This window comes from Arachis ipaensis, chromosome B04 (genome assembly GCF_000816755.2).
Source record: "Arachis ipaensis cultivar K30076 chromosome B04, Araip1.1, whole genome shotgun sequence".
Classification (NCBI taxonomy): domain Eukaryota; kingdom Viridiplantae; phylum Streptophyta; class Magnoliopsida; order Fabales; family Fabaceae; genus Arachis; species Arachis ipaensis.
The window spans coordinates 26,658,081-26,665,257 of NC_029788.2; the positions used below are offsets into that span (position 1 = coordinate 26,658,081).

At 31.9% G+C, this 7,177-nt stretch overlaps 1 long non-coding RNA gene across 5 annotated transcripts; it reads left to right on the forward strand.

Moving 5' to 3' along the window:
- On the forward strand, positions 1–3,699 carry LOC107639180. 5 transcript variants are annotated; one of them, XR_001619992.2, is made up of 8 exons: positions 1–421; positions 857–949; positions 1,046–1,194; positions 1,287–1,877; positions 2,128–2,226; positions 2,794–2,872; positions 2,957–2,990; positions 3,461–3,699. It is a non-coding gene; the product is annotated as an uncharacterized LOC107639180 (long non-coding RNA). The 5 variants fall into 5 exon arrangements; XR_002360898.1 differs by having other exon boundaries at positions 1,287–1,770; XR_001619994.2 differs by having other exon boundaries at positions 1,287–1,380; positions 1,718–2,226.

Sequence of the window (7,177 nt, forward strand, 5' to 3'; positions counted from 1 at the left end):
AGAGAGAGAGAGAGAGAGAGAACAAGGGAGAGTCTAAACCCTAAAATCTCGATTCCATCGCCACTGCCATTCATCTCTTTGCCACCGTTGCTGCCAAGTCTCCTCCGTCAATGCGTCGCTGGTGGGGTTATGAATGGAGGACGAGGTGATCGTGGAGCCCCTTAATTTGTGGAGCTCTTACCTCTTGGGATAGTAATGTTGTAGATCTTGGAGAGTTTATATGTTCTGCGTCGTCTTCCACGGCAGGTTCTGCTTTTGCTCCAGCGGCTTAGCGCGGTTTAGGCACAGACTCGGTGTTGCTGGCTGAGTAGATCTGGAAGGCGAGCGAGCGGGAGACTCTGGAAGCTTCGATTGAAGCTGCGTTCGAAGCTATATATCAAATCTCGTTGAACTGATTCTCATGTCATTCTAAGTCATTGAGGTGAGGATTTGTTCCTACTTTGTTTTTGTTTAGTTCGGGACTTAAATTTTGTAGTTTCAATGATGTAAATTATATATGACATATTCTGTATTTTAATTTATGTGATAATTATATATTTCAAATAAGCACATCTAAACAGAAAGACATTGGTCACTCGATCATGATATTTAAAGATAATATTTATTTAAAGAGAATTCTTGTAGTACATTGTATAATTTCTTACCACAGAACAAGAACGCTGATACTAGCAAGGACTGATTGCATTTATATGATGGATTTGATATACTTCTTTAGTTGAGAATACCTGCAAGCAACTAGTTTTGTCGTATTGAAAATTTATGTAAAGGTTTCCATGAACTGAACTAGGATATTTATTTGTATGAGCTTTTTGAGAATTGAGCTTTCATTCTTATTGAGAAATCAAATTTTGCTGAGGTTTCATGCTCCAAAGAATGTAACAAGAAAAAGGAAATTTATGCTCAAGCTAACAAGCCTGCATCTGCTGATGATGAAGATATGAACCCCACTGTAAGTTCCATTGCAGCACTGCAATGCTTTTCAATAGTGATTTGATTTTCTAAAATATTCCATATCTTTTTGGGTGCAACAATACCTTGAGAATAGGCTCAAGTACCTTGCGGATCAAAAGGCTGAAGGGATTAACCCATACCCGCTCAAGTTCTCTGTGACAATGTCAATTAGTCAATACATTGACAAATATGAATCATTGAAAAAGGGGGAGCTCCTTGAAGATGTCTCTGTCTCTTTGTCTGGTACTACCCCACCTTCTAATTCTTGGCATTGTGTTTTCTGTGGTTTGTTTTTGTTAATTTATAACTTCTTAGTTTGTATGTTTGAATTTTAGGCCGGGTCATGGTTAAATGCCCTTCGGGTTCCAAGCTTGTCTTCTATGACTTGCATGGTGGCAGCTTTAAGATCTAGGTTATTGCTGATGCAAGGTACAAAATGTAATTGCTATTTTTACCATTAGGGCCATTAGTTTCAAATTTAGAAAATAAATGTGAATCGAGAGCTAACATATGCTGTATTCTGTTCTATTGCTTAGTATTTTGGTGCTTGACCAACTTGAAAGCAGTTTGATTTTTGTGGTGACCAAGTTATTTGTTTATTTTTTGTGGTGAATTCTAGCTTAAATTTTGCTAGATTCGCTTGATATTGAAAAGTTAAAATGATTTATGCTCCATTTAGCATGACTTGCAAATTTGTGGTTCTAGATTACATTGTTAACATTTTCTCATGTCATGGTTAATGCACTGTCTACTAACCTTGTTGCAGTTTCTGAGGATGATGGTGATTCATGGTGTAGTTTGCTTTAAGTTTAGTAGCAGGTTTGCTTTATTTATCTTCGGGCTTACTTGAGCATGAATGGGAGGTTGGTTAGTCTTTGACATCATATAATGAACCTCAACTATCAAAAGATTTCATTCTAACTCAGGTTGACCACAATCATAACTTAGGCCCTGGCTTATCATGCTTCTTCCATATCTCTATTTTTATTCTTTCTTTATTTTCTTCCTTAACGTGCTTGATAAATTATTTGGATTTTATATTACTTTTTAGTATAGATGATGACTAATGGAACTTCCTAATTTCAAGCCTAACCTGTGATTTTAAACTTCTCTAACCAATTTTCCTGTTTTGTTAACCAATGATTATCTCTTATAATTCCCTCTGCTTTGTTGTAGGGAGCAGCGTTGGTGGTCCTTTCTGGACTTGTCGCGGTCCTAAAATTGGTCGAGAGAAACTTAGCTTATCACAAGTTCCTCTTCCTTATGGCTAGAGAGGTAAAAGTTTAATTATGAGATTGCCTCTTTATGTTTAGAAATTTATGATTACAACAACAGGATCTTAAGTGAGTTACTTTCAAAATCCTCTAATGATTTTCTTAATCCTGTGAATCGCACGAAATATGAATGAGATTAAGGCATGTAATGAAATGTGTGCTATTGTATCAGGCAGAACCACATGTTGCCTTGAATCTTGCATCATATAGAAGTAGTCATGCTTTCAAACTAACTAAGGAAGATATTGTTTTGTATTCGGCCACTGTATGATAAAAGTAAAGTTGTTTAAAGTATTTGCATTTTGCTTTGTCTAAAGGCTAAAACACATCTAATATATATAACTAACTAAATCAATTGGAATGAAATCATATATAGTGATGTTTGTATTTGTGAGCAGAGCACCATTCTTTATTCATATGTTGATTTTTTTATGCATTAATTAATGATATGTCCACATGTACAATATATGGTAGTATTACTTAAGAATGATAAGAGTTTTTTTTCTTTTCCTTTATTTTTACATTTTATGACTGATTCATTGGGCACTGTGTTCGTAACTTCGTATAGTGCAAGTAGGCACAGGCGGTGCTGGATGCGGCTGAAGTTGCTACTACAATTGTGGGATTTCTAGACATACATCACATAAGTATGTCTCCCAGGCTTCTTAGTTAATTTGATCATCATTCTCTTGACATTTAATTTTATTTTTTTTCATTTATCTTTTACTTAGGATTAAGTCTAAGATTGAAGAATGTTCAAAAAAGGTATGTTTATATTGGGGTGTGTTTGATCTATTTAGTTTCATTCAATATTAATAGATAGTGTAAATGTGTATTGTGTTGTGGATTTTTGGACCTTTTAAATTTTTTTTCTTCTTCAGACTTTTCTATTGGGATATTTGGAACAGTGTCTTCTGCATATAAGTTTTACTTCTTCATTCTTTTATTTTTTTTTCATTTTTTTAAAAATTATTTTCATATATGTTTGGCAAATTTGCCTCATTAATTTAGAAAATTTATATGTTAGGAAAAACTCATGCATTTAAAGAATGTTTTTCAATTTTTTTTTAGCAATGAGAGCATGCATTAAGTTAAATGAAATAGAAGTGTTGAGCTCTTACATGCCCCTATAAGTGGAACATGGTTAGTTAATATGATTTTATTTCCCTTATTGAGTGTAATAGTTATATGAAGTTAGGGTCACAAAAATTTAAAATGCTTGCATAATTGTGCAGGTATGAGTTCCAAGGTTCACCAGATGCGTTCTCTGCTTCAGTTCATGAATATAAAATACCTCCCTAAAGGTCTTTTGGGATTGCATTCATATTTTTATTTTGAGACTTTTATGTAATTGGATGATATTGAAATATTAAAGTTGTTGTTTTATTTTACTTTTTAAAGAAAAATAGTAATAGTTATGTAGAACAATAACATGCAATTATGTTTGGAACTATTAACATTGAAAATTTTTTTATCTATAGAGTTATATCTTATATCGAGGAATTGTGTTATAAAAGATTTAGTTTTCAAATTTTGATATAAAAAACTAAATTTCTAATTTGAGAATATGTATATGAAATGAGATTAATGAATGATTTGAAATTAAAATAAATAAATAATTACAGAATTTGTGGAGGTTTGAAAATCTCACAAAATAGTTAATTTTTGTTAAATTAAAAAATTAATTTGTGGGGGGTTTTAAACTGCCACAAAAGTGATTTAAAACTGCCGCAAAGGTCTAATATAAAACCCCCACAAAAGACCTCGTGGCACCTCAAATTTTGGAAGTTTTAGAAACCCCCACAAACGATTTGGTGGGGGTTATAAACCTTCACAAATAAGAAAAAAAATTGCCACAAATAAATAAAAACCTTATAGTGAGAGAACATGAACAACTTATGCTTAAGGCAAATTCTGCATCATGTATACACTAATTTATGTCAAAATTTTGCACAAATATAAAATTAGATTTATGCTCTAACTAAACCAATTTCTGATCCCAAATTTTGCCTTAACATAAAATTAGATTTCTGCATTAATAAACTAATCTCTGCATCAAAATTCTGCACTATAATCTCAATGCAAATTAAAATTGAATCAAAATCCCAAACTCTGCACTAACATGAACTCAAATTCTGCATAAAAAATCTGCACTAACAAAAATTCAATGCAAAATTCAAATTAGAACCACATAACTAAATGTATCACATGTCACATCCTAACTCACAAATTACACATAAAACATAATACTGATTTCAGTAATTTGTTTTTTTAAAAGAGATTAACTCTAACTATGCAATATAGCTCTGGCAAATCCAGCTTTCTGATTATGTCCTAGTGACCAAAAGATTTTCTCCAATTGAGATTTTGTGGAGAACTTGAGTGCAATAGAAACAATTGTCATCTGTGATGCCAGTTTCGCTAAGCATGTCACCAACCATTTTTTCTTCATGAGTGTTTATCATAGGCTGAGCAAATGCATCCAAATGATTTTTCTGTTGATCAAACACGTGTTTTAGGGTCTCAGTTAGCTCTTTCATCATGTTGGTGTCCTTTGTCGCCTTAGATGAGTATGGTTTCTTTCCTTGTTTTCTCTCAGAAGATGAAGCCACAAAATTAGATTGTTGGAAAAGAGATTCACTAAAATCATGATTTGAGTTAAACATAAAAAGTTCTTCGTCATCCATTTCTTCATCTCCATCTTTTTGTACTTCTTCTTCAGCGTCATTGCCACTTACAACATCCACTCCACTTGCTCTTTCTTTACGAAATATTTTCTCCAAACGTGGATATAGGGGAAAGGGCTTTCCTGGAGTGTACAACCTTTGTCCTTATTTCTAGGAAAAGGAATTACAAAAATATCATAGAAGGGCAGAAATAGATGTTGAGCAGAATATAAATAATTTAGTAAATTCAAACTAGTAAACTAACTTTCAAATATGCAGCTAGGATCTCTTTGTTATCCACAATCACATATTGCTTCACATCATCCCATCCAAAACTGCTACAGGCTGCCATGTCAGCTGCAAATTGATACTTCTCTTTTAGCTTTTTAACCTTATTCTTGCAATGACTTATTTGAAAGCTATAACCTGAAAATTTTTCGTTTATTTTGTAGCAAGATTCTCAAAAGATCCAGGTCTAAACTAACCCGCATCAGCTCTTCTTCCTTCAATGACAAGCTTCTCCATAAAACCAACAAATGCCTCTGTCTCTTTGTCAGTCTAGACATGTCTATTTATTTGTCCCTATAATCTAAATTAACTCAATCAAAATTCAAATAAACATTACATATAAATGATGTCATCATTGTAATAACTTATAAAATATAATGCATTTAATAAAGTGCTACATGTAGTTCACATAATTTAAGTTTTACAATTAGCTCTTACAACAAATGTCCAACCAAACAAATTGAAAGATTTGAATAAAACACACATACAACAAATAAATTAACTAATTGATTCGGAAATTCATCCACTCGTTGTACATTTTGTTTCCTAAATTGTCTCGCCAAGCAGTCCAATCATTGCTGCCCTCTACACTTAATTATGACATCATTGCCATCTTCATTACCACCATGCTTCTCTCCAATAAGCACTTGCTCCTCTTTAAGTAGTGTGTCCTGTTCAGGGTTGAATTCTATATTAACCCGAATAAAGTTTTGCAATAGATAACAAGCAATAATTATTCTATTTTGTGTCTTAATTTTGTAGAAACAAGGACTCTTCAAAATTACACGTCTCTTCTTCAGTAAACCAAAACAACACTCAATAATATTTCTAGCCGAAGAGTGCTTCTTGTTAAAATATTCTTAAAAATTTCTAGGAGCATTTCTACCATGAGCCCATTCTTGTACGTGGTATCGAATATGCCTATATGATGCTAGAAATCCCTTGCAATTAGTATAATCCGCATCCACTAAATAATAATTTTCTATAAATTGAAAAAGATACATTATGAGGACTATGAAATTTGAATGAACTAAAAATATTGAAATGTTTTTGTTACCTAAAAATTAAGAATTGCATACCAATTGGTATCTTGAGGTTATTACGACGTAAAATGACATCTTTAAGGATTCTTGAATTCGAAGCAGATCCTTCTCATCCACTAAGTACGTACACAAAATTCATATCTCGATTGCATACGCCTAGGACATTAGTTGATATCTTACCTTTTCTTCTTTGGTATGTTGATTTATCTTTTTCAGGGACAGTCACATCTATATATGTTCCATCTAATGCTCCTAGACAATTCTAAACCAAAGAAATTGAAGTATCAAGACTAATTCTATATAAAATTATAGATTATACAAAACCACTACCTCAATTACTTACTACATTTAACTTGAACCATTTCCATCTGGTATCTATGCAGTCATCTGGAATAGGAACAACTTTTGCAAATAATAGACTTTGGACATGTATGACCAAGGATAACACCTTGTTGAAATACCTACTTATTGTTTCTCCTGACCTATAAAATCTAACTTGAAGCATGAAATTCTTTTTATGATGAGCTAGTATTATTAAAAACATAATCACTTGCTCAGGTATACTTACACGACATTCATCTCTTAACACTACTACATAAATGATTTTTATTAACATTTAAAAAATTTTACTAAATTATATTAAAGTGTTACCTATGTATATTAGTAAAATTTTAACAAATGTTAAATATACCCTATGTTACTAAAGAGTTTTACTAACATTTTTCTAAAGATTTAATAACATTTAGTAAAAATGTTACAAAAGATATTCTATAGTAATATTTTGAGAAATCTTACAATAAATATTTCTTGGTAACACTTAGAGAAATGTTACAATAGATAGTTTTTGTAACACTTAAAAATTTTTTACCATAGATATTTTTTGTAACACTTAAAAAATATTACAATAGATATTTTATGTAACATTTGGAAAAATGTTACCATAGATATTTTTTGT